The following is a 26,686-nucleotide window of genomic DNA, read 5'->3' on the forward strand; positions in this document are numbered from 1 at the left end:
TTCAGTTACAATTAAATCTTAACATTTACAAAGCTAATATATTTTAAATATATTTTTCTTTTTTTCCTTTCTAGATTATATATTTGGGTAAAATCTCAAGTAAATGGTACCTAGGATAAATCTTAGAGTTTTTAGGACGTACGGCTGGTCAACAACATGACTCAAAGTCATTACAATAATATACTTATTAAGACATCAACATGTCACTTGTAGGAATTGAATCTAGGTGGGGAGGATAACCATCACTCCTCTTGACCACCTTAGCTAAACCCAATTCACAACATTAACTTACTTCTTGTTATGCATCTCAACCTTTCTATCTTGAAACCTTAATCAAAAGTCTAAATCAAAATATTCGAAAAAATACTTTATGTTATTAATTTTTATATGTTTGTGACAATAATATTTAACAATGTAAAGACACTAGAAGTCCAAATGACAAAGATCCATCATAATGGCTAAGAACATGTGTTTCTTTGTGCTTGAGTGGGCCTAATGGTTAAGAACATATGTTTCCTTTGTAGGAGGTCACAGATTCAAATCTAGAGGGGGTAGATTATGTACATCTTCGTAGACTTTAACAATCAAATCACTACATGGAGTTGGATTCCTTGTCCTACAAACAAGAGGTCTCATACACCAATTTAATATTTGACTTACCATAACCTTGAAAATAGATTATTATTATTTAATATTAAATATTATTTCAAAAATATATATTTCCTCTCTATAATCACAAATTTAAATTTAAAATAAAATAAAAGTATATACATCTCAATATACAAAAGGCACAAGATGAACAACTTTTTTGATCAGAATCCGCAATACAATTTTGTTATTTAAAATGCATTAATAAATTCAACACCTTAAAAAACTATAAAATATTAGAACTTTGCAAATTAAACAACTTAAACTTCTAACTCATAAAAATCTATACCAAATTTTAGACAAAATTACCCAAAATTAATTATAAAAAAGCAAAAAAACCATTTCATTTTAATTAAACTAAATATATATTAAATAATTAAAAAACTACTTTATTCCACAAATAAATGAAAATGTGTATGTACTTAATAGCTACAAAACTATAAACTTAAAATATATTACTATTATAATACAACAAATCACCAATTTAAATGCAATTCAAAAACCATATTTCTTTGGATCGATTGACCAATAAAATTCGTACTATATGTTCTGCGGCTTCCATGAGAAATGGAATAATTCTTTGAATCGATGGACCGATAAAACAACACGTCATGTATCTTCGCAACTTCCATTCCGTCTCAAATTTAACTGAAATACCAAACCAAGGGCCTCGGCGAGTTAACCAGGGCACTGGTTATATTTGTACCACAACACAGTACCGAGCTAGAGAAATATCGACGTCAATATCCAACTTACCAAAATTAGGACAGGGCCAGAGGCGAGTGGCCCCAAATCGTCATCTTCCTTCAACTGAAGACGAGTCTGAGTGACACGTTTGAAGCACAAATTACGTCTGAAAAAAAAACACACACGAATGATAAAATCTCCAATTCGAGATGATTAATCTGCTCGCATTCTATATGTATGCAGGTAAGAACGTGCCCCCGAATTTGAATTTTCTTAAGTTTTGAATTGGCTTAAATTCATCCGCTCTTGCCAGGATGATGGGGTTTGGAAGATTTAAAATGAATTATAACGAGTAAAATAAAGTACATGATATTTTTGGCTAAATTTTTCTTGACATTGTTTGCTATATTGGGCCTTGTTCAATGTCATTTTAAAATTCTGTCTTCCTGTTATGCCGCAGGGAATTCTTTTTTCTATTGTTCAACATCTCCTTTTTCTCTTTTTTGGATTTTCTACACTGTTCTTTTTGAATTTGCCTTTGGGGAGGGCGATGTGTGCGTTTATCCCTTTTTGAATTTGTCTTTGGGGAGGGCCATGTGTGCTTTGATCCTTTTTGAATTTACCCCAATTCCTTCTTCTTTTTATTTTAATTAGTTTTTTGAAAGTGCTTCTCGCCTGAAAGGTTGCACTGCCTTCGCTTTAGGAGCCAAGTCCCTCTTCCTTCCTTCTTTTTATTCGAATTAATTTTTGAAGTGCTTCATCCCTGAAAAGTTGCACTGCCTTTGGCTTAGGTACCAAGTCTGAGAGTTACGTGTTTTCGTCAGACCACCCGGAAACTCACGGGATCAATGACAGTGAAAGTGGAACTCTGTTGTATGGACCTTACCAATGAACTAACACCTCGTAACTGAATTTACCCTTTTCTGTGGTCGAATGCTTTGAATCATAAAAATAATGATCTAGTTTAAGTCCTGCTAGAGCCAGAACCAACTTGAAACCATAGATGCTTTTCTAAGTGCACGATACTAGGAAACATGTATGTGTTTTCGAAATGGAAACACACTAGAAATATGATCCCCCTGGAATATCCCCAATTTTGACTTTTCATGTGAGGGGATTAATGGAGTTTATTGGGGAGGTGCTAAGCATAACACAATTTTGTTATTTGGGCATTGGAGACTTCTGGCATATGGGACTTAGGAGAAATGGAAAATTATAGCTCTATTTGAATGTGGGGGTCACAAGAGAAGGAAATTCGACCCAATGGAGCAATTAGCACTAGTGAGAAGAGAGAGAGAAAGGAATGGGTACGAATTAGTGGAAGGTGGGGATTCCAACACAGTTCGCTTCAGAGGCACGTTGACGGGGTCCACAACGTTATTATCTCACCCTTATGCATTGTATGGAGAGAGGTGAAGTTGTCTAGACAGATCATAGGGGATGACAAGGTCAGCAGGGGCCGATAGCTTCAGTTGAGTATGGCACAATGCAGCATGGAGAGCTTGTTCCCTACATAGCTACTTTGTCACAAGAGGGATACTCAAGATGATATAGCGACTGGTAGTGGTGTCCAGCAGTGCACAAAGGTATGCAACTGGGTGCATTCATGTGCCAAGGGGCACACAAAGATACATGTTCTTATGCAGGGGAGCAGGGATGCTTGGCCGTATGTAGTGATGTGTGATGCTTCCAATTGGGATTTTGGAGCATTATTGCCAGGGAGACTGCCTAATAGAGGCGACATGCATGCCACTGGGTATCGGACATCTAGGATCGATGAGGACGCAAATGAGCATCATTTGATGATATCCATGGGGACTCGCGTGCCTCTCTCACTTCTACACTGTTGGCAGGCGCATAGGAGTTGGGTGTTGTCTCTTAGCAGCAGGACATGAGAGGCTTGGGAGACTTCTCAATGGTGGTATTTGGTCAGGGCATGAGCTGATGGGGCCAAGGTTAGGGAGGTGACCGTGAGTGAGCTGCAGGGTGCACTATCGGTAGGACAACCCAAGGTGTTATGTGAGCATGAGGTACAGGAGATGGTAGTCCTCGTAAGCAGGAGGATGCCTAGGCTCCAGGCAGTATTCGAATACATCATCAAGAGCTGGGATAACAGATTTCTCTGTGTGGTCTGGTAGGAGTAGAGAAGTTTGTCATATGCGGGACAAATCCTTGATGTTGGGTGCCCATCCATTGGATACATACAAGGGTCAAGGACGAGGCACAGGGGGGTCCCAATAGCTAGGAGCATGCCACAACAACAGGCAGTGAGGATGGGGAATCGTGGACCTCTAGTATGGGTATGGGATCCAGGGATCCAGTTGATTGGTGGGACACTCCACCACTTAGTGAGTACGGTCAAGATAGTAGGTGATCTAGTTCATTATCAGGTTGACATATGGAGGATCACCGAGGTCTTCATTATATGGCGAGGTAGGTGGTTGTTCAGGATTGGGGCCAACCATGGAGTGATAGGTGCGGGCATTGCTGAGTCACCTTGGCAGGATGGGCATAGCCTCAATCATCACACATATTATGGTCGAGAGTTATAGGAGAGGAGGTTTTGGTACGAGTATATTAGGTGGTCAGTCATGACCAGAGTGTTGTAGGGTCGGCAAGACAGTTTCCTTCTGAGACTAGCATGGGACCCAAGCATCATAGTACTTGACAGCTCAACGACCTTTAGGGATGAGCTGGCTCCTACAGGGGGAGGTCACTCAAATCTTCCGTTGGGCTTTAGTGACTCGCTGATGGCGTGGGGGACTTCATCAACATAGCATGTTGGCCAGCAGGAGGATGTTAGGAGGATCTCATGCGGGAGAGACTTCATTCGCATAGGGATTGGGTTGTATCTTCAGGGGGCCACCATCAGAGTGCATGAGATGGACTACTTGGTAGGGTAGCTTTATGAGTATTTGGACAAAGTTTTACATTATCAGGATGCTCTACTTATTGGCAATAGGCAGAGCGCTTCTAACGCCTATATTTGGCAGGATAGTGAGTGGAGCAAGGGGTGCTTCACGTTGATCAGGTTGGCTTGGGATCCTGGCATCGAGGGACTCCTTCACTACAGGACAATGCAGAGATCAGGGACGATCCAGTGGCACATTTGGGACCTTGGTATAGTTTGCAGTGATAGTGGGGATCCATAGTCAGAGAGGGTGCTTGTTCAGGCATTGCTTGAGGGCAAACAATTTTTGTCAGGGAGGACTGTAATATCCCCAATTTTGATTTTTCATTTGAGGGGATTAATGGAGTTTATTGGGGAGGTGCTAAGCATAGCACAATTTTTTCATTTGGGCATTGGAGACATTTTTGGCGTATGGGACTTAGGAGAAATGGAAAATTATAGCTCTAGTGGAATGTGGGGGCCACAAGAGAAGGAAATTCGACCTAATGGAGCAATTCGCACTAGTGAGAAGAGAGAGAAAAAGGAAGGGGTGCAAATTAGTGGAAGGTGGGGACCACCAAGGGAGAGAGGGCCAACAATTATAAATAGAACTTGGAGGCCTTCATTTGGCATCTTTGATCATTTGACAATTTAACATTAGTTCTCTTGAGCTGCTTAGCCAAGACCACTGTGTTGTTCAGCACAAGGAATTTCTGAGCGGAAATTCCACCCTCATTTCGGAGAACTTCGAGTGTCTCCCTAGTGAGGCAATTTGGGGAGCTCAATTCAGAGTTTCCATTAGGCATATTTGCAAGTTATTTCAGTTGGTACGTTTTTTTTGCCAAGGCGCAAAAGTGGTTAAAATTGCTTGTGGGGAGATCAATTACGGAGGAGCAGAACATTGGAGGATTTGCAAAGGTTTTCCCCCCTAATTTAGTTGAATATTTTGTGGTGATTAGCAGGGTTGAGTTGAGAGAATTCTTGGGGCCAAAATTCTACATTTCTGGAAGTGCATAGTGCTGGAAGAATAGAGGTTGAGGAGAGATAAGGGTCAGAGATTGGAGGTATTCCTCATGGGAGAATTTAGTCGAAGTTAGGAGAGTTTTGTAGTGGTGGATTTGGGCTTAATTCAGTAGTATCAGTTTTGTGGGGCGTTTTATGGCCAAATTGGCAATTTGCACTTGTTGGGGGTCACCGAGGGTCGGTGGATTTCACCCAAACCCTTTCTGGGTTTTTTTTGGGTTTATTGAGAGGAGTCTCTGACTAATTTTACAAAATTTTCCGGATAATATTCGGGCTTGAAATCCTAATTCTTATAGTAGGGCGAATTGCTTGTTAGCTGGGGAATTTGCACCATTTTGTGGGTTTGACTTTGGCTTGGAGATAGGCCAAACCTTTTCTGGGTATTTTTGGGTTTGACGAGAGGAGCTTGTGGCTGCAATTTTAGAGCGTTCCGGGTACTATTTTGAGCAGGACGATCAGTTCAATTCAACAATTTGCAAAGGAGTTTCTGGGCAAGTTCGAGCTATAGATTTGGGCCAATTCCAACACCTGATCCTACACGTTCTAACCTGGGGTTTGCGTTGCTTGCTGTAGCAAACTCAGATTCTATGGATTTCATCCTCTTATACTTGATTTTCCATGCATAATTAATAAAATGGCTCAAGACTATTGCCTAGATTTTGGGGTTTTTTGATTTTTGCTCTTGTTCAGATATTTATTATTGTATTTTAGTTCATGCATCTGTTATTTTGCTGTAAATTTCAATTTGGAATATTACACCCCCACAAATTTCGAAATGAGCAAACGTGCCCTCCCACCCCTCTCTCTCTCTATATAATTATAATGTGTTATTTTATAAATAACAGACTATAATGAAACTTGGAAAGACAACATTATGAATAATGAGCAAGAACATCTAAATCGCAAACATAAATGACAAGTAAGATTCCACCATCACTTATGTTGGGATCCTTATCATTAGTATCGCCCGTTTCCTCTACCTCAATCCTCCAGGAACATCAAGGTCCATAAATGCCAATCCCATATCCTCATCAAATTTAATGAAAATGCTGCAGTCATATCAATCTTGAAATCTTGAAAACTGTTAAGTTTGCTGAATTTTGATATGAAATTCTACTTTCTGTATATGAAGTTTTATTAGGTTGGAACTGCTTGCAAACATGCTTGAACAATTAACATTATCATTAACTGCCAATATTTTTGGTGCAAATTGAGAATGAAACCCTTTTTTGAAGAAAAAATTCCAATATTAGAGGCTTTAAGAAGTCTCATTAATTCATGATTAACCTCTAATTAGACATTAAAAAAAATGTGGGTTCTAATCATCAAATCAAAGCAAGATTGAACAAATTGTTTTTGGAAATGCACTGTATGGACATTGAAATGTGTTTCCCACATGCGAAATGCATTTCATACATATTGTAACGTGTTTCAAGCATGTTTTAGTCATGTTTCAATTTTTTGATAGGGAAACACAACTCATAATAAGGGGGTGGGCATTTTCTGTAACGTAGATGCTTATTTGGTGGGATACATTGCTACTCAAGAAGAGTTGTGTTCCCACATTGGGAAATGTGAACCCCCCAGGATGGGTACATGGGAAGCATGGTATATAAAAAATACAAAAGTATTAAATGACACATTATCTTGCAAGAAAATAAGATTGATACACATAAATGACATTTAGAAGGGAGACCCATGTCTATATTAACTTACATGATGCAAAATCCCAACGCTTTGTGGTCTTAACTGATGTCAATCCCATACCCTCATACATGATAGAATCTAATGGAAACGCTACAATCTTGCCAACCTTGAAATCCTTAAAATTGTTTAGTCTATTGAATTTTAAATGGGCTATGAATTCTGCTTTCTGCATATGAAGTCTAATGAGGTTATTGTCAAACATCCCGAGACAATTATTGATAATGTTAAAAATTTAAGTAAAAGGATAGAAAAGGTAAGATGAAGTTGTCTTACCTTTGCTATTCTTTTACTTTGAGATTTAATATTACTGTTAATTACCAAGGTGACAAACTCCTCAAAGCTCGATCCCCTATCTTTGTTTTGTCTTAAAGAGTTGTTGGCACGGACAGGGCTATATTTTTCCTCTGGTTTCCATGCCCTTCTTGGGCCCTTAGTGTAATGTGTCCCTTTTGGGAATTTTGTGGTATTTTCCTGAGAATTTTCTCTATAAATTTTTTATGCTGGCATTTTCGCCAAAAACCCATGAAATTGCCCCAAAATGCACCAGTAAATAGCAACCCAAAAACTATACAAGTGCGGAAAATACATTGATAGTTTGCATAAGTAAACTCAAAAACTCAAATAACATCAAAAAAGGCAACACAAGAAATGACCCAACTTCATTTATTATAATATAGCATGTCGAGTACAACTTGAAATATGTGAGACAAAATAGGAAAGATGATAGCTAAGTGGACCTCCAAATATTCTGCTAATATGCTGATCCTGATCTCTCAAAACTCCACAATTGTTGCACTCTCCCTCCAACAACAACTGCCAACGTATCAACAGAAAGATGATGAAGCACCAATCGAGGACCTGGATGATCCTCACTTCAATATCCTTTAAGCTCTATGAAACTCCTGGTTGAAGTCTCCTCAAAGAGAGTTGGGTTTTCGTCCAACACTCCACAACATACCCGAGGATTTCCGTCCTGGGGCTACCAATGAAGTAGAGAACCGGGTTGTCAACCTCTCATACAAGAAGAAATGTCAAATCCAAGATGTTCTCCAATAGCTTCCTCCTCCCCCTTTATAGATCCGATGGACTCCTATTTTATTATTATTTAAATCATTGAGCACTTTTCCCTTTTTTATTTCAATTAAAATCTATTTTTTAATGCGGGAAAAGGGTAAATTGGCCACCATGTCTTCTCAGGTCGCTGCAACTCACATCTAACCATCCCATCCGGTAGATCTTCTCATTCTAGTTCCAACGAGCTATTACACTAAGGTGTTCTGTCAAGTATTCCTCTCGAAATGCCACCTTAAGTGTAATAAATTGAGTTAGTGTTAAGTTTTGTAGATGTTCTATGCTAAGAGCAATTTCACTTTCCTCACAGCAATCATACAAGTAGTTAAGCAAAATGCAGATAGAACATATAAGCAGATCTTACAGAAGACAAATCAGAAACAAGAAAAATGTGTGTTCGTTTCGGCGGTCAACAGGATGCTTCAACCAGCAAAGTCTCCTTTGGTCAGCCAGCCCAGATGTGTCACAAGATCCCTCCAACTAGTAGATGAGTCAACCCAAGTCAATTCTACAAAAGTCAACGCTGTCCTGAAAAGTCAATGCAGGGGCAGCAAGCTAAAAGTCAACGCAGCAGCAAAACGGTCAACCCTTTGACCTCGATTTTTGTGCCAGATAGTACGGCCTTCAAAAATTGAACTTTCCACCAATTTTCAGCTTGATTGGACCAAGCGTTGACCAAAGTCAACGCTGGTCAAACTTTCTGCGAAACCCTAGCAGCAGAAACCCTAGCAGTAGAAAATCCGTACGGTCTGTCCTCTTCGTCCTTCCCACGTGTGGCTGAAATTCGTCCTCTAGGTAGCGTACTCTCTAAGATGAGAGAGGAAGATGTGAGTTGAGTTGTCTTGAAATTCTCTCCAACTTTTCCTGTATATATATCCATCAATGAGGGTGTGTGACACATCTGTTGGGCATGTGAGCCTACATTACAAAACTGGCTGACCTTGCACATATAATTTATTAAGAATAATAAATTCACAATATAAGTTCTGCTCATCGGATTAAGACTATTTTTATATGGATTTTACACCTCTCAGTAAGAGGAATCCAACAAAAATATTAGCCTCTTAATCTGAGCATCAGAACATGGAGTTTGGACCTAGTTGTCCAAATTTAACACTCCCTCTCAACTAGGGAGAACTCCATTTATTAGTGCAATCAACATCGTGAGTCATCCCGCCGAAACTTGCTTTGCTGGCTTCTTTATTTCAGAACAGAAGTGGGTCAGTCACAAAGACATCATTCCCCGACTGACATAGTCAGTCCAGAGGTCCCAGACCTCACAAATCTTGATCCCAGATCAAGTGGTTGGACCATGCCATCCTAGATAGAGAGTACGGCAATCTCTGATGCGTCCATCAGTCTTTGCTAATAGTCTCTAGCTTTTCCACACCTCATTGGCCAAATGAGAGGTACTTCCCATGAGCCCTGAACTCAATGGGTAGGATGCATACGGGGCACAGATAAATGAGTGGCGAACCAGCTCAATAATCACAAGGGTGGGGCAAAAGCATTATGAGTGCTTATAGCTCCGAGAAGCTATCCCCAAAGCCCCCCAGAGCTCCCAGAGCTCATCGTCCAACAGGACCCACATCATAGGGTCTTTCCACGACACCAAGACTCTCACGGAAGGTTAGGAACTTGACCTTCCCCAGGGGCTTAGTGAGAATATCTGCGACCTGCTCATCAGTTCCTATATGATCGAGCCTTACGGCGCCTCGCTGTACCATATCCCGGATAAAGTGGTACCTGATATCAATATGCTTGGATCGGTCGTGGAACACAGGATTCTCAGTCATACGAATCCCACTCTGATTATCACAGAGTATTACAGTGGTATCTAGCACATGTTGGAACAGCTCACTAAAGAGCTTCCTCAACCAAACTGCTTCACAACAGGCCATACTAGCAGAAATGTATTCGGCCTCCGCGGTGCTCAAAGCCACCGACTTCTGCTTCCTGCTCATCCATGAGATCGAAGCAGAACCAAGATTGAAACAGCATCCAGATGTGCTCTTACGATCCACCACACTGCCAGCCCAATCGGCATCAGTATATCCCCGGAGTATCACACTCCCGGCAGTGTATCTCAGCCCATGGTTTATCGTGCCCCGAAGATATCTCAAAAGATTCTTGGCACCAACCCAGTGAAAATGATGAGGCTCAACCATCTGTTGACTCAAAGTATTCACTGCAAAACATATGTCCGGACGGGTGTTCACTAAGAACATCAAAGCTCCTATGAGTTGACGATACTCAGTAGGATTTGGCCAAGATAGGCCCTGCAGCGCTGCCACTCAACTTCTTAAAGTTGAGTTCCATTGGTGTCGACACGGACTTACAGTCCACCATCCCAAATCTTTCCAGAAGCTTCACAATATATTTTCCTTGAGAAAGGAAAATCTCTCCAGGTCTCTGCCAGACCTCCAGGCCTAGGAAATAGTGCATCAGTCCTAGGTCTTTCATTTCGAACTCAGCAGCAAGCTCCCTCTTACATTGATGAATGAGAGGGTCATCACCTGTCAGGAAGAGGTCGTCCACATACAGCACTAGAATGAGAGGCTTTCCTTCCACAACCTTAAAGTAAAGGTTTGGATCAGCATTGCTTCGAGTGAAGCCCAGCTTCATCAAGTAACTATCCATCCTCTCATACCAAGCTCTGGGTGCTTGCTTTAACCCATAGAGGGCTTTCTTCAACCTGCAGACATAAGTGTCTCGATCTTGAACTTCAAATCCCAGAGGTTGTTCTACATACACCTCTTCCTTTATTGCACCATGCAGAAAAGCGGTCTTGACATCCATCTGATGAAGACTCCATCCTTGCGTAGCAGCAAGGGCTATGATGGATCGGATGGTGGTATATCGTGCCACAGGTGCAAATATATCGTCATAGTCAATTCCTTTTGAGAGAAGCCACGGGCAACAAATCTTGCCTTAAACTTTTCAGCACTCCCATCAGGTCCATGTTTAATCTTGTAGAGCCATTTAGAGGTGACAACAGATTTGTCCTTTGGTCTCGGGACCACATCCCAGACATCATTCTTCATAATAGCCTCATATTCTTCATGCATAGCATCCTTCCAGACTTGATGCTTGATGGCTTCCTCAAAAGATCCAGGTTCAGATTGTATAATAGAACTCATGGCAGCTAGATACCCTTGGTATCTACACGGCTTCTTGCTTTCTCGGAATGTCCCCCTTGGGGCAGCATGACCCTTAGCATCTTCGAGGGTGTCCCTGAGCCATGATGGCCTCTTTCCTAGAGAAGGGGAAGGATCAATAGGGTCCATTGGCCCTTCAACATCAGGCATAGTCTCATCCTGGGGTTCTTCCAGATTTCCAGGTCTTTCTTCATGATTTTCTTCAGATCTAGGAAGATCTACTACTTTCTTCCGGGAAGCATCTTCGTCAAAAAGTGACATCATGGCTTATCTCTACTTCCCTTTGACCAGGTACATAGACTCTCTATGCCTTAGAAGTCTCACTGTAGCCCACAAACATTCCTTTCTTTCCAGTAGCATCCAGCTTACTTCCCTTTTCTTTCGGCACATGAAAATAGACAGGACATCCAAAAATTCTAAAATGTGAGACATCAGGTTTCTTACCAGAGAAAACCTCTTCGGGAGTTTTGGAGTCCAAAGCGGAATGAGGGCATCAGTTTTGAATGTACACAGCAGTATTTGCAGCTTCTCCCCGCAGAAACTTTGGAAGACCCTGGTCACATAGCATGGCACGGGCAGCTTCCACAATAGTCCTATTCTTGCGTTCAGCAACACCATTCTGCTCAGGAGTATATGCAGTGGTAGTCTCCCTCTTAATGCCAGCTTCTCTGCAAAAGTCTTTGAACTCATTTGACTCATATTCAGTGCCATTGTCAGTCCTCAAAATCTTGATCTTCTTTCCGGTCATATTTTCCACCAAGGCTTTAAAGGTACGAAACCACATGAAAGCCTCATCCTTCTTCTTCAAGAAGTATATCCAGGTTTTGCGAGAGAAGTCATCAGTAAATGTCATATAGTAAGAACATCCCCCTAGGGATGTTACAGGCAACATACCGGAAAGATCAGAATGGACCAGTTGCAATATCTCAGATGTCTTTGTGACACTTGAGGGGAAAGGTCCCCTTGAATGTTTTCCTTCAGCACAGCCCTTACATACACCTTCATGATTATTTCCAAAATCAGGCATCCCTGTCACCACCTTCCTTGCTTCGGGAAGAGCCTTGTAATGAGGGTGTCCAAATCTTCGGTGCCATAGTTCGGTTTGACGGATAGTATCACAAGTCATAGCTCCCAACGGACTCCCTCCAACCTGGTAGAGTGTACCAACTCTAAAACCAATTGAGATAGCTTCCTTGAAGCTCTTCTTCCACATGAGTACCTTTCCATCAGAGAAAGTTACATTGAATCCTTTGTCTTCCATGGCAGATACAGACACAAGGTTCTTCTTCAATTTGGGTACATAGAGTACATCTTTGTAGATGGAGGACTTGTGAAAATTGAAATATCACTGCTAGGCATAACTGTCATGAGAGTAAGTGACACTACAATAAGTGCAGAAGATCACTGTCAGAAAACTATGTCATATTGTCATGTTTCACTACAGAAGATGGGGTCTGATAATAAGCCCACTTGACCACCCTTAAGCTCTTCCATATATCCATTTTTAAGACTCCAAAGCATCTGCCTTGTAACAGCCCTTGTTGTCCCTCTCAAGGGACTATACTTGGAGCTACTTACAGCCCATTATACCAGAATTGCAAACTGTCTAATCTGGACCATAATATCTGGCAAATTCATCATTATAAAAGACAAGCACATACCTGTGATAGACGTCATATTTCTGTCCACAAATACATTTCGACCAATGCACAGACCCTGAAATTTCGGCCCTGGTTAGGGCTTTCTGTGGCTGCTACGACAGCCCTACTATACAGCCTTCAAACTTCTTTAATTACTGCGTTGATGGTCAAGGGTACTGCGGCCTTCTTCCTGCTCCTTGTTGGGCCTCTCGGCCCTCTCAAAACAGACTTTTGTCCCATTGTAAAACTCAAAATCACTCAGCGGCCTGTGCATAGAGAATAACCCTTGTCTTTATGCCCAGAACTCCTCTTTACAAGCTCGGCTAGCCTCCTTCCTTACTCGGCCAATCAGATCATAAACAAAAGACACATAAATACTCCTCTTCGCACTTTGGCCAGAGCTCTTAAGCCTGCGGATACCTCTCCATCACTACGACTTGACTCTTCATGACTGCAGCCTCATGTCCTTATGACTGCGGCTTCCTTTACTGCCTAAACATATCCTCTACAGTACTGCGTTGTATATCTTTCCGTTACAACGTGTATATCATTGATAGCGTATATAATCCTTTATGTACAGCGACACAAAGGCATCCATTGACATCGATGATGATTGCTATAGATAGAGTTTGTCTTCACCTCAAGCTCTGATACCATGTTAAGTTTTGTAGATGTTCTATGCTAAGAGCAATTTCACTTTCCTCACAGCAATCATACAAGTAGTTAAGCAAAATGCAGATAGAACATATAAGCAGATCTTACAGAAGACAAATCAGAAACAAGAAAAATGTGTGTTCGTTTCGGCGGTCAACAGGATGCTTCAACCAGCAAAGTCTCCTTTGGTCAGCCAGCCCAGATGTGTCACAAGATCCCTCCAACTAGTAGATGAGTCAACCCAAGTCAATTCTACAAAAGTCAACGCTGTCCTGAAAAGTCAATGCAGGGGCAGCAAGCTAAAAGTCAACGCAGCAGCAAAACGGTCAACCCTTTGACCTCGATTTTTGTGCCAGATAGTACGGCCTTCAAAAATCGAACTTTCCACCAATTTTCAGCTTGATTGGACCAAGCGTTGACCAAAGTCAACGCTGGTCAAACTTTCTGCGAAACCCTAGCAGCAGAAAATCCGTACGGTCTGTCCTCTTCGTCCTTCCCACGTGTGGCTGAAATTCGTCCTCTAGGTAGCGTACTCTCTAAGATGAGAGAGGAAGATGTGAGTTGAGTTGTCTTGAAATTCTCTCCAACTTTTCCTGTATATATATCCATCAATGAGGGTGTGTGACACATCTGTTGGGCATGTGAGCCTACATTACAAAACTGGCTGACCTTGCACATATAATTTACTAAGAATAATAAATTCACAATATAAGTTCTGCTCATCGGATTAAGACTATTTGTATATGGATTTTACACCTCTCAGTAAGAGGAATCCAACAAAAATATTAGCCTCTTAATCTGAGCATCAGAACATGGAGTTTGGACCTAGTTGTCCAAATTTAACAGTTAGGCCCATTAATAACTTTGTTTTTTGAAAGTTGTTGGAATGCACCAGGGTCCAGAACGAAAGGCAAACTATGCGGATGATGGAATATACCAAACAAATGCCATCGGACCTCATAGAAACTCCTCAAAACCCCTCCAAAAGCCCTTGTGCCTGCTGATGACACCATCCTGCACCTATGATCTCTCTGTCCCAAACTTTGAAAGTCCATCCTAACCATGTCATAAGGAACACTAGAAAAATGAACATTACACTTAGGTTGGTTTGGAAACTTCCAAAAAAGTGCTTGAAACATCAATGGAACTATCCAACATGACTTGGAAATGTGCTACCTATAAAGTATGATGTTTTTGGCTTTGGAAATTTAGAAACACCATATGGTAGTCGATGGTGTCTACAAGGCGTTTCATGCCTGTTTCGATGTTTTCAATCATTTTGGGTGGGATGTGACCAGACTAGTTGTTTCCTACAACTTAACTTGGGAATATATGGTTTGGCCAAGGTTGTAAACTCCTATACAAGAAACTCAAATCTGATATGGCTCACTATTCAACCCAAGCTAAGCAAACATGCAAAGAGTTCTCCTTCCTCATTGAGACAAAAACCCACAAATTCCTTTCTCAAAGCTCATTTGTGCACTTAGGGGAATCACCTATAACTTTTTGGAGAAAATTTTAGCCTAAGAGAAGAACTTGTCACATTACAAGTCTAGACATCTAGTGCTCTTATGTATCCTCATACGATATCCAAAATAGGATTCCATTAGATACAAACAACGACCTACATCCTGCCATTTTATTCATCCCCAATTTGGTTTGGAAGTTACAAACCAATAAATCTCCGAACGTTGAAGGGCTTACATCTTTAGTTGCCGTACCTATTATGAGATCAATGGTTGTTTTCATGGTTTGATTAGAGAATCCTATGGTTTCTTGAAGGATTTTATATAGTATGAGGACCATAGCTATATTTCCTTGCTCCTTTGTTAGATGCTTCACTTTTGGTAGAAAACTCTCAGAGACACTTTTACCCAAATTACTAACTCAAGTCTCATCGCCTCTTCTATTCTCTTGATGGTTGCAATGACAAAAAGCATCATGACCAATACTCTAGTACTAGGCCTATTAGGTAGCATAGGCTTCAAGAATCAAGTCTCACAATTGGTGAACAACTAGAGTCTCACTACACACTTCTTCTCAACCTTGGATGCTAGAAGAGTTGATGGTTGATTGTGTCACTAGTTTTGTGTTTTTACCTTGTTTCTTGTCAAACCATTAGCTATTTTGTTCTTTTGATATTGCCAAGGTTCATGGATACATATTTCGACATTGTCCTTGTACTCTTCCATATCTTCTTTGTTCATACAGAGATGCCTTAATCTCCTAATGCTTACTTGTTGTACTTTTTCTAGTTAGATCGGGTAGGTGAGAGCTTCAAAAGGGTAATTCCAAATTTCCAAGATTTGCTATCTTGAGAATTTTCTCTTTTAAGAAAGTTAATAATTGTGGATACACTTTATGGAGATGTGCAAATGTTTGAATTTTGGTGACAATTGGAGAAAGCAAAAATTAGGGGAAAATTAGTGTTTCTATTTTGGAAACCAATTATATTTTTGGATACCCTTCATGGAGGACATCTCGTGGATCATTTTTGGTGATGATAAATTAGTTCAAATTAGGGTTTTTGCATTTAAGCAATTGGTCATTTTTTGGATACACTTTTATGCTAATTCTAAAAAAAGTAAGTACCTTGGAATTTCCCTTTTAGTAGTGGAGATGGGTTTCATTGTTAGAAATATTCCAAACACTTTCATATGTCTTGATGCAATGAATTTTATGAATGGAGAGGAGTTCTCTAGTCTATCTTTGGCATGCATTTTTTTGAGATGCTTTTCCATTATGCTTGTTGAAGTTTTATCCAATACATTTTTTCGGGATCGTATCTCATCTATTTTGAGCCGGGAGTGTTTTCCACTCGAGGCCTATTAATGGCAGCAACAAGTGAAATGAGGTATACATGGAGTATTGAGTTATGTTTATATGTAGGTTACCTTGACTTGGAAGAGCAAGGGGATCAATCCATGGGTGATATATTTGGCATGCTTTAGAAAGATGGGATTATGCAAAGTTTTTCTAGGTTGACTTGTTCTACAAGTAAAGGTTTTTCCATGTTTACTGTAAAGTACAATTTGGGTTGACTTGTACTCCATCAAAGCTTTTTCCAGGGTGATTTGAACTCTAGGGATGCTTTTATTCTAGGAAAATATTTCCTCTTGGCAATAGGAAAGAGTACAAGCATAGGAGATAATGATCAATGTCTTCATCCTTTTGTCTTGTTGCTTCCATTCCTTTTAGAGACTTAGATTTTGAGCAAGCACTTGTTGCTATTGTCCCAGTTGAGTTTCCTGCCATAGTTGAATGTTGAGAGGTGAAGAGATTGTAAGAGTCTTGGTGTGATTGCTTCTATCCCCTAGGATCCTTCAGTTTGTCGACTTGAGTCCAACTTGGTTGGAAAGGGGGAGGTTAACGCAATTTTATGAAGAAACTGAGTTGTTTTGACATATAGAATCATAAATCTGAAGTTAACCATTGGTGTTGAAGAATAAAGTGCATATTTTTTAATATTTTATTGCAGATCAGCAAGTTCTATTGCAGATTTGATACTCCATTTCCCCCCAAGTTTTCATAACTAAATCCTTAAATAAGTTGGGAAAACCCCTCTCAAGTTGCCAAGCGCTAACCCGAAGAGAGAGGGAGACTATGAGGTGACAGTGGAACTTTCCTTGATAGTTATCTGTACACCTTTGGGTTCTTTGGTTCAAGGGTATTTTCAGGTGATGATATGTCCAATATCTGGACTTCATTATTGATGGAGCAAGAGTTCATATAGAAGGTTAGGGTTTTGAAGAAGTAGCCTACTCTCTACAACACCAATTCTCAAGAGTTTTCGAGGAGGCAATAATTTATACAATAAATTCATCTGCCATAGCACCCACATTACTTGTCCATTTAATTAGTTCAGCAATCAGAAAACTCTCAACTGGACTCCTAAAGTAGATTTTGTAGAAAAATCTCCTACAAGCTAATAAGCCCTTGTAGGCAATTTGTCAAACACTTAGCTAAACTCTGATTTCTGACTCCAATAAATATTCAACAGTAATGTATTAAAATCCGACACAATGAACTTCTATTTATAAGTAGAAATACAAATAATTAAGTCTGAAAATTATATGCAGTGGAAATGAACAGCAAACAATGACACCATTTGGCACAATATTTTTGGGCAATGCCCCTAGAAAATCCTGAAGGGAAAAGTAGTCACAAGAGGGAAATCTGATTAATGAGCTCATAGAAAATTATAGCGATTCTTACATTTGTGCACCTTTTCATCCTCGAAAAATGTGCCAAATAGCTGTACTGCATGCAACCCCTTTTCTCGAATTCTATGCAAATTTATAAGTAGCAGCTGTACAATGCTATACATCCTTCACACAACAAAAACCAACACCTCGAAATCTGTGTCACACCTTGATTTTTGTGCCCATTAAATGCTGTACAGACTTGCAACAAATCTGTATGGATCTGTTTTGTATAGCCTTCTTTACTGTTGTACTTCCTCCTTGACATGCATGCCAATTCCTTGGAATTCGAGCCCTCTTTCAATTGCACTAAATGTTGGTAAGATGCCTTGGAATTTGTACCCTTTCACCCAATCTCTCCTTCACAATTTTCTTCAGTTCTCCTTTTTCCCTCTCTCTTCATTAAAATGGTCATTAATGAGTCAATGTGTGCCTCTTCACTTCCCCCATCTCCTTTTATAAACTCATTAATTACTAAAACCCCTCTCCCTTGATCTCAATGGCCAAGATTAAATCTTGCCATTCAAAGATCAATGGTTGTGACTTAATTTCTCATTGAGATTAAGTCACTTTTAGAAAAAGTCACTGTCTAACTTTATAAAATTACTTAAGTCACTCAAACTTATGAAGTCACTTTTAGAAAAAAAACACTTTCTAACTTTATAAAATCACTCAAGTCACTTTTAGTCATCAAATATAAATAGCCACTTCATAAATAAAGTGTTTAGGAAGTGACATTTGCTCAGTCACTTTAGCAGGCTAGGCACTGCCATTGCAAAAGTACCCCCGAGCCACAGTTTCTAACACTCCCTCTTAGTGAGGGAGTTACTTCTAGCATGTCTACCACCTCCAGGATCTGACTTCAAGTCTATAACTCTGTTCGTTGTAGCAACTTCCTCTAACTCAGGAATCTGTATTGCTACTTCATATTGAACTTGACTTGAAGACCTGTGCTTGTAACCTGTGCTCCGAGGAGATTCCTCCTTCCCATCCACAACATCCTCCAGTGTCATATCATACCACGAAGGCCTCATGACCAAGCTAGAAGAAGCCTCTTCTCCAGCCGCTTCTGACACTGCCATTGAGTGTGAAATTGTTAAGTTATGGTATGTTTTATGCTTAGTGTAATTTACTTAAATTTCTTCTTAGTGAGGGAGTTACTTCTAGCATGTCCACCACCTCCAGGATCTGACTTCAAGTCTATAACTCTGTTCGTTGTAGCAACTTCCTCTAACTCAGGAATCTGTATTGCTACTTCTTATGAAACTTGACTTGAAGATCTGTGCTTGTAACCTATGCTCCGAGGAGATTCCTCTTTCCCATCCGCAACATCCTCCAGTGTCATATCATACCACGAAGACCTCTTGACCAAGCTAGAAGAAGCCTCTTCTCCAGTCGCTTCTGACACTGCCATTGAGTGTGAAATTATTAAGTTATGGTATGTTTTATGCTTAGTGTAATTTACTTAAATTTCTTCTCAATGTTACTTGGGAGCGGGAGCGGGTGCGACCATTTCCAGAAGCTCCCGGTTTGGGAGCGAATCCGGGAGCGATTTTTTAAAAATATATATATTTTTTATATTTTTTAATTTTTGATACATATATGTCAACAAAAACATGTAGAATGATGAAATAGACATAAAAAACATAAAAAAACATAAATTGATCATTGAACCATATCACATCAATCATCTAGAAATTATAATCGTCATCAACCATGTTCACAAGTTAGTAAAATACATATTACAACTGCAACATATTGAGTCTTATAAATCATGATTCATCAAATTCAATATTAAAGTTTCAACTTCAAGCTTTCAGAATTGAAAATTCAATAACATTTATCATCATTGATCACCAAAGTTGTACTTGTAAGCTAAGTTTAACCATTACAAGAAGTAATATCGAAGATATTTCTAAGTCCTAACTTCTAACTGTTAACATGATATGAAATGTTAAAAATTTATAAAATGAAACATGAATAATGAGATGAAATGAAACAACTTTAGTCTTTCACAAAGCATCATATTCATAATTCACAATCATTACCAATGAGTTATAATTGCCAAGGCCCAACTTCAAACTTCAAATTTTCATTGTCACAGTGATATAATGTTTACAAAAAATATCATAATGATATCAAAGAGTCAAGAGTCAAGAGTCAAGGACTCAAAACTCAACAGTTATGAAAACTAAAGTCTAATAGAAACTAAAAAAGACAAGTAAACTGTAAATCTACATGTGGCCCTTGCCACGAGAGTCTCCAGGAGTATAAGCAGGTCGTGGTGGTCTTCTAGGAGTCTCCCGCACAGACCGACGACCAGAACTAGAACCTCCACGCGAGGGTGTAGATGGAGGTGGCGACAGCAAAGGAACAAGACTCGGACCTCGAGCACTGCTACTGGATGGTGGAGGTGGAGGTGGAGGTGGCATGGCTGCTGCTTCATTTTCATCCCTTACAAGTTCCTCTTCTAATTCTTCAATATGTACAATGCCATCCTCCAAATTGTCATCCTCTGGGTGATTGTCCCAAATTTTATATGTGGGATCCTCATTAGCCCGATCACAGTAATGACTCAACAACCTCAAGTTGTAGTGCACATAAACCAAGCTTTCTGCTCGGTTTTCGTTGAGTCTGTTTCTTTTCACATTATGTATATAACTGTAGGTGCTCCAACACCTCTCTGCAAAAGAAGAATTTACAACCTGTGAAAGAACTTTTTTTGCCAATTTTGGCAAAAGTCCGTGGCCGCCATATGTTTCCCACCATGTGAGAGAATCAAATTTATCTTTGTCGTCATTTGCATGGAAGTTACCATACAAACCAGTGCCACTGAAGTATCTGCCTATTTCAAGGCGCACAACTGCACATTCCTCCCTGTCAGGCACCAACTTTTCTAATGCTTCCAGATATCCTTTAGTTACCTCTTGATCTAAATGGGGTTTGGTCCTAACCCCACCCCCTGCTGCAGGTTGGCCCAACCAAGATGTAGAGTAGTATTTTGGCGTAAGGATATACGCCAAGCAATGTAGTGGAAGGTTAAGCCTATTCCACCGTTCACACACACAATCATGAATCAGTTTGTACAAGTTGGGATCTCTATTATGAACAATGTCTTTTATTTCCCCCAACATGGTATCCATTTGCTCATACACCTCGCCAATCACTGGTTTGTCTGTATCTGCAAACCGAATCATGTGATAAATTGGCTTGGTGAAATCCAATACCTGCCTCACAGTTGTCCAAAACTGCCCATCAAGAGCGGCCTCCTCCACCATTTCAAAACCTGCCATGTCAGCTACATTTGTAGCCCTTTCCTTTAACACCTGCCAATGTGGACTTGATACCATGCTAGCTAATGCCTCTCTTACCTTCAAAAGGCGCCTGAAGGTGAGGTAATAGCTACCAAATCTAGTCCTCGCAATCTTCAGCAACTCCAATCTCGAGTGACTGCGGAAAAGGCCATGGGTATTGCTATGATTTGTAATAAATTTTATCATTTGTTTTCCTTTCTTGTACAAATTACCAATCCATTGGTATTGTTCATTTTTGTTTTTGACAATATCATGCAACAGAAGGTTCAATGTGTGAACCAAACATCCAGACCAAAATATGTTCGGGTATTTATCCTCAATAATTGCTCCCGCTGCCTTACAATTAGGAGCATTATCAGTGATGACTTGGATGACATTGTATGGGCCAATACGCTCAATTGTTTCAAGTAATGCTTCTGCAATGTTGATGGCGGTCTTGAACTTGTCTGAGTAATCATGTGCAGCTAGAAAGATGGGACCACTAATAGACACAACAAGAACACTTATCAATGGCTTGCCTTTTACATTTGTCCATCCATCAGATACAATGGACACCCCATTGTCAGTCCAAGAACTTGTCATTTTATTCAAAGAATGTGATATCAAGGCCAACAGTTCTTGCCTTGTCATACCCAGGGCTCTTGTATCCTTTAGGGGCATCATTTATGGCAGAAACCATTTCGTGCCAATAAGGTGAGCGTAGAACATTGAATGGTATCCTACATGCATAGAGGAACCTGTAAACTTTTGAATCCACATCATTCCTACACCCCTACACCCCTCATCAAGGAAATCTGATATGGTTCTACGCTTTAAAGATGATGACCCTGTGCCTCCATGTCCATATCCACTGCCTTGGGAGGATGCTGAAGGAGTTCTTTGTGATTGTGAGCTTGGTTTAAAGAAACCCCTTGATCTTTTTGTTCTGTATTGGGCTTCCTCCTCTTCCTTTATGTATTTGGCTCTATCTGCTGTTGACACCGCTGCACAAGTTTTGATTCCTATTTGTTTCTCTCCATCCCATGGCCTTTTCCCGCAGAGGTGTCTTCTAGCACGGGTGTATGAACCTGTGTAATCAGTGTTGCAATGGGGGCAATGAAATTTAGTGGTTCCACCCCCTCTCCCTGTTTCAGCCCTGTGAACATATTTCCACAATGGAGTTTGGTCTTGTTTAGTTTTTTGAGGGTCATGTTCACCCTCCTCCACCTCCTCCTCACTGGGGTTTTCACCCATTTGACTTTCTCCGGCTTCTTCATCCCCCTCTTCAGTTTGGGGCCCCCTCCGTTTCCTACTCTCCAACACCATAATAACCATAAAAGGGACCAGGAAGAGGAAAATGCCAATAAATATCGCCAGGTCCATGGTGTTTGATGTTTGTAGGGTTTTGATTCTTGAATCTGCAAATTAATTTAATTTATTGGGATTAATTAATTTAATTTATTAATTTAATTTAAATACATGATTTTTAAACAGTTAAACTCAAACAACTAAATTAAATCAACTAAATTAACTACCTAACCAGCTAAACTAACTAGATTACTAAGCTACTTACCTCTGCAGGCTTGCTCCTCGCTCCTTGGCACTTGCTCCTCGCTCCTCAGCACTTGCTCTTCGCTCCAATGCTCTTGCTCCAGCTCCAAACTTTGCTCAATGAAGTTATAATGAATGTTTTTTGGCCCATTGGGCTTATAAAACAAAAAAAAAATTCTAAATTTTTTTATTTTTTCGGGTCCGGCGGATTTTTTTTTCCGCCGAATCGCTCCCGGAGCGATTTTTAATGCCCGGGAGCGATCAGGGAGCGATCGCTCCCCGATCGCTCCCGGGCGATTTTTAATGCCCGGGAGCGATCAGGGAGCGATCGCTCCCCGATCGCTCCCGGGCATTAAAAATCGCTCTGGGAGCGATCGCTCCCTGTGTCGCTCCCTAACAGACCAGGGAGCGCAAATTTTTTTAAGGGAGCGCGCTCCCGCCTGGAGCGCGCTTCGGGAGCGGGTTCGAAGGGGGGGGGGCGCTCCCCCGCAACATGGTTTCTTCTTATTAGCCCAATGTCAATTTCACTGTTTAGCAATCACTTTAACATAAAGTAAAATGCTGATAGAACATAAATAAATCGACAGAAGACAAGCCAAGACAAGAGACACCACATGTGGTGGCTAGCTAGGGACAAACCCCAATGTGGGGAAACCCTTTGGTCAATTCTTCTATAATCTTCAATAACTCAGCAGAGAGAGAAATAGTACAAATATACAATTCTGTAATTTTATGACAGCAGCGGTAGAACCGTAACCATCAAAGTTAAAGCTAGTCAAACAAGTCAGAATTGACCTCCAATAAGCTTGGTCAATATCCCAGTCAACTCGGCCTCCAACAGCAAGAAGAGGTAGCCCAAAAACAGTCCGAAAAACTCAGTCAAATGAAGGTCAACAGAAGTCAACCTGCAGCCAGCAATTAGGGCAGTCAATGCTGGTCAAACTTGAGGTCAGATTGCCTCGGTTTGTGTGCCAAAATCTGCGGCTTGCCTAGGAGAGACAGCCACACCAAAATTGCAGTCCAAGAAAGGTCCACGCTGGTCAAAGAGACTTTCTGCAGCCCTGGTCAAACTCGGTCAACGCAGTTAAATAGTCCTGCGTCCTCCTTCTTCCCACGTGAGAGAGATGCTGCTCCTTGTGTGTACCCAATCAAATAAGGAGAGAGAGAAGAATGTAAGATGAGATGAGATGAGTGAATAATGCCACAAGGTGACTTGTATTTATATGAATCGTTGAGGTTGTGTGCCACACATTTTGTCGCTGGCCGACCTTGACAAATTCTCAAGTAAATATAAATAAATTCATATCTCCATAAATACATGTTGGAATCGGATGATCGTTAAATCAATCCTACACCTCTCAACGAGAGGAATCCGAGAAAAATATCAGTTGCCATAAATAAGATGACCCACATGGATTTTGGCCCTAGTTGCCAATTTTAACAGAAATCCAACTGGATTCACCATCCATAGGATGTCCTCATATCTTTTACATCCTGCCCTCATGCTCACCAAAAACTCGTGCTACATCCCTACTCTCTCCCATCAGATAGATCACTGCCTGTCCATTGCAGAACAAGATTGCATACCCATCATCCTCTAGATTTGACACAACGATGATGTTTTTCCTTTGATCTGGTACCCATATCACATTGATCCCCTCTAGATACCCTCCTAACTCCAATTGGAACCTCACGTATTCAGTCCCCCTCAATGCATGTGTGGTATTAACCTCACTATCAACATGCATGTCTGAGTCGATATCTGTAAGATTCAGGAACATAAATCTAGTCCCAGTCATGTGGTGTGATGCCTTGCTGTCCACAAACCATGCACCGATGTCCTCACTCTCAACAAGACCGCTCCTCGAAAGATAAGATACTAAGGAGAATTCCTACTCGAACTTTTCCAAAAACTCATCAACCTTGGCTGATGTAGCTACATGTCCCTTGTCCTCCTTATGTTTCCTCTTACTTGGACATTGGCCGCATAGTGCCAAAATTTGCGACATGCAAAGCACTTGACTTTGTTCATGTCCTTTTTAGAAGTGGATCCCCCACTCCCCTTGCCTTTACCTTTGCCCTTTGCAGCAAGAACAACATTTTGATCATCCTCCCCACCATATTGCACGCTTCTCTTGGCATTATGCCTTATCTCCTATTAATGGAAATCATCCTACATTCTTCCCCAATTTGGAAGATGCTCACGAGCCACTATCCCATCAATGAAGGCATTCCACTCCTTGGAAAAACCGCTTATCGCTGATCTAACCAACTGCTCACCAAAGATGGTTTCACCCACAATTGCCCACTCATCTCTTACTTGAGTGATCTTGGTGAGGTATGAGGAAACCGTGTTAGCTTTGGTCATCTTAGTTTCCCTTAGTTTTTCCCACAACACCATCTTCTTGTTCTCATTAGTGCTTTGGAAAAGCTTAATCAAGGCTGCCCACATCTCTAAGGCATAAATCTTCCCAAAAAACATGGGGAATAAGGTGGTCTTTAGTAGCATCAAGAAGAAGCCTCTTGGCTTTAACATTCCTCTTGTTAAAATCATCCAATTGTATTGGATTAGTGGGTACAGTAACTGTCCTCTCGATAATGACCTACAACTCAAACTCCTGAAGCACCAATACAAATTTCTCCTTCCATGAGCTAAAGTTTTCAGCCTCACTCAGTCTATCTTCCACCCTCAACTCTATTGCCATTGACATGTTTACCAAACTGACCAATAGTAACTTTTCTCTTCTTTTTTCCTAACACAACCCCTTGCAATTCCTGCAATACCATTGTGTCAAAATATTCCCAAGAGTAAACACCAACTCCCTCTCAACCACCAAATGTTTGGGTATATAGGCTGGTTATGCTTGGTGTTGAACACTTCACAGCTGCTTGGCTCTGATACCATGTAGAAAAACCACCTACAAGCTAATAACCCCTCATAGGCAATTCGTCAAACACTTAGCTAAACTTTGATTTCTGAAATTCCAACACATCCAACAACTATTTATAAACATAAACACAAATAACTAAGTCTGAAAATTATTTACAGCGGAAATGTTAAAATTGGAAACTAGGGCCAAATTCTACCTTAGGACAACTCATATGATGGAGATGGTTATTGCATTGGATTCCTCTTTTCGAGAGGTCCAGTTTTGATATAGAGATCATCTCATTCTAACAAGTAGAAGTGGAATTTTGAATTTATTCTCTCTCATGCACAATTTGTCAAGGTTGGCTTCAGTGAAATGTAGGCTCAAGAAGCCCAATAGATGCGTCTCCACACCCTCAACGAATTGTATAAATAGGAGTGACCTCTCTCCTCATTTGGACATCACTCATCACATCACAGATCTCTCTATTCTCTCTTGATTGGTTCGTATAACTTGGGGACAACCTCTCTCTTCTTCGCATGTGTGGTAGGGGGCCCAAATTTTTCTGGGACAAAACAAGCTGAATTTCAGAGAAACAGACCAGCATTGACCAGGGCTGATTTGACCAAGTTTGACTTCGATCTTTTGGGCAGAATTCCAATTTCTCTAGGCGGAGTTGTTGGGCACATATTCCAAGGTGTTTTGGGCAGATTGACTTCAGCATTGACTTCAAATTTAATCGCAGAAATTACAGCAATGTTTCTCTCCTTTGACTAGGTTTGACTGAATTGTTTTGGGCTGATTTTGACTCTCCTAGAAGGCCGAATTGGACTGCTGTTGATTGAGCTGCTTGGAGGACATTTTGATGCTGATTTGACCAACATTGACTTTTTGGTTAGTGCTGCAGTTGATTGTTGCTGATTGCTGATTTTTGTCAAGGCTGTTTTGGGCAAGTAAATTTGATATTTGTACTCTCTCTGTGCTGAACTATTGAATAATAATAATAAGATTTGATGAAGGGGTTTTCTCCGCATTGGGGTTTTTCCCTGGCATCCGCCAAATCTTGTGCCCTCGTCTTGGCTTGTCCTCTGCACATGTTTTTATGTTCTATATGCATTTACTATCAACGTGTTTAAGTTAATGTGATTGCTACTGGAAATAATTGAAAATTGTCATTGGGTTGATAAGGAACATTGAAGTAAAATGTGCTAAAGCATAGAAAATACCATTGTTATCTAAATTAACATGGTATCAAAGCATATGTGAAGACAAAGGCCAAGCAAGAGTGAAGA

At 40.5% G+C, this 26,686-nt stretch overlaps 1 protein-coding gene across 3 annotated transcripts in view; it reads left to right on the top strand.

Moving 5' to 3' along the window:
• Positions 1-1,199: 1,199 nt before the first annotated feature.
• Positions 1,200-26,686, top strand: part of JMJD5 (2-oxoglutarate (2OG) and Fe(II)-dependent oxygenase superfamily protein) — a 205,547-nt gene continuing 180,060 nt past the window's right edge. For 2 of the 3 annotated variants that reach the window (XR_016262679.1, XM_089440085.1), the window contains exon 1: positions 1,200-1,578. The gene's annotated coding sequence lies outside the window, so the exon portion shown is untranslated. The remainder of the gene's footprint in view (positions 1,579-26,686) is intronic. The other variant, XM_089440086.1, reaches the window with a different exon arrangement.

The sequence above is a fragment of the Pinus tabuliformis genome, chromosome 9 (genome assembly GCF_031772625.1).
Source record: "Pinus tabuliformis cultivar Carrire ecotype Pingquan chromosome 9, CPIR1, whole genome shotgun sequence".
NCBI classification, from domain to species: Eukaryota; Viridiplantae; Streptophyta; class Pinopsida; order Pinales; family Pinaceae; genus Pinus; species Pinus tabuliformis.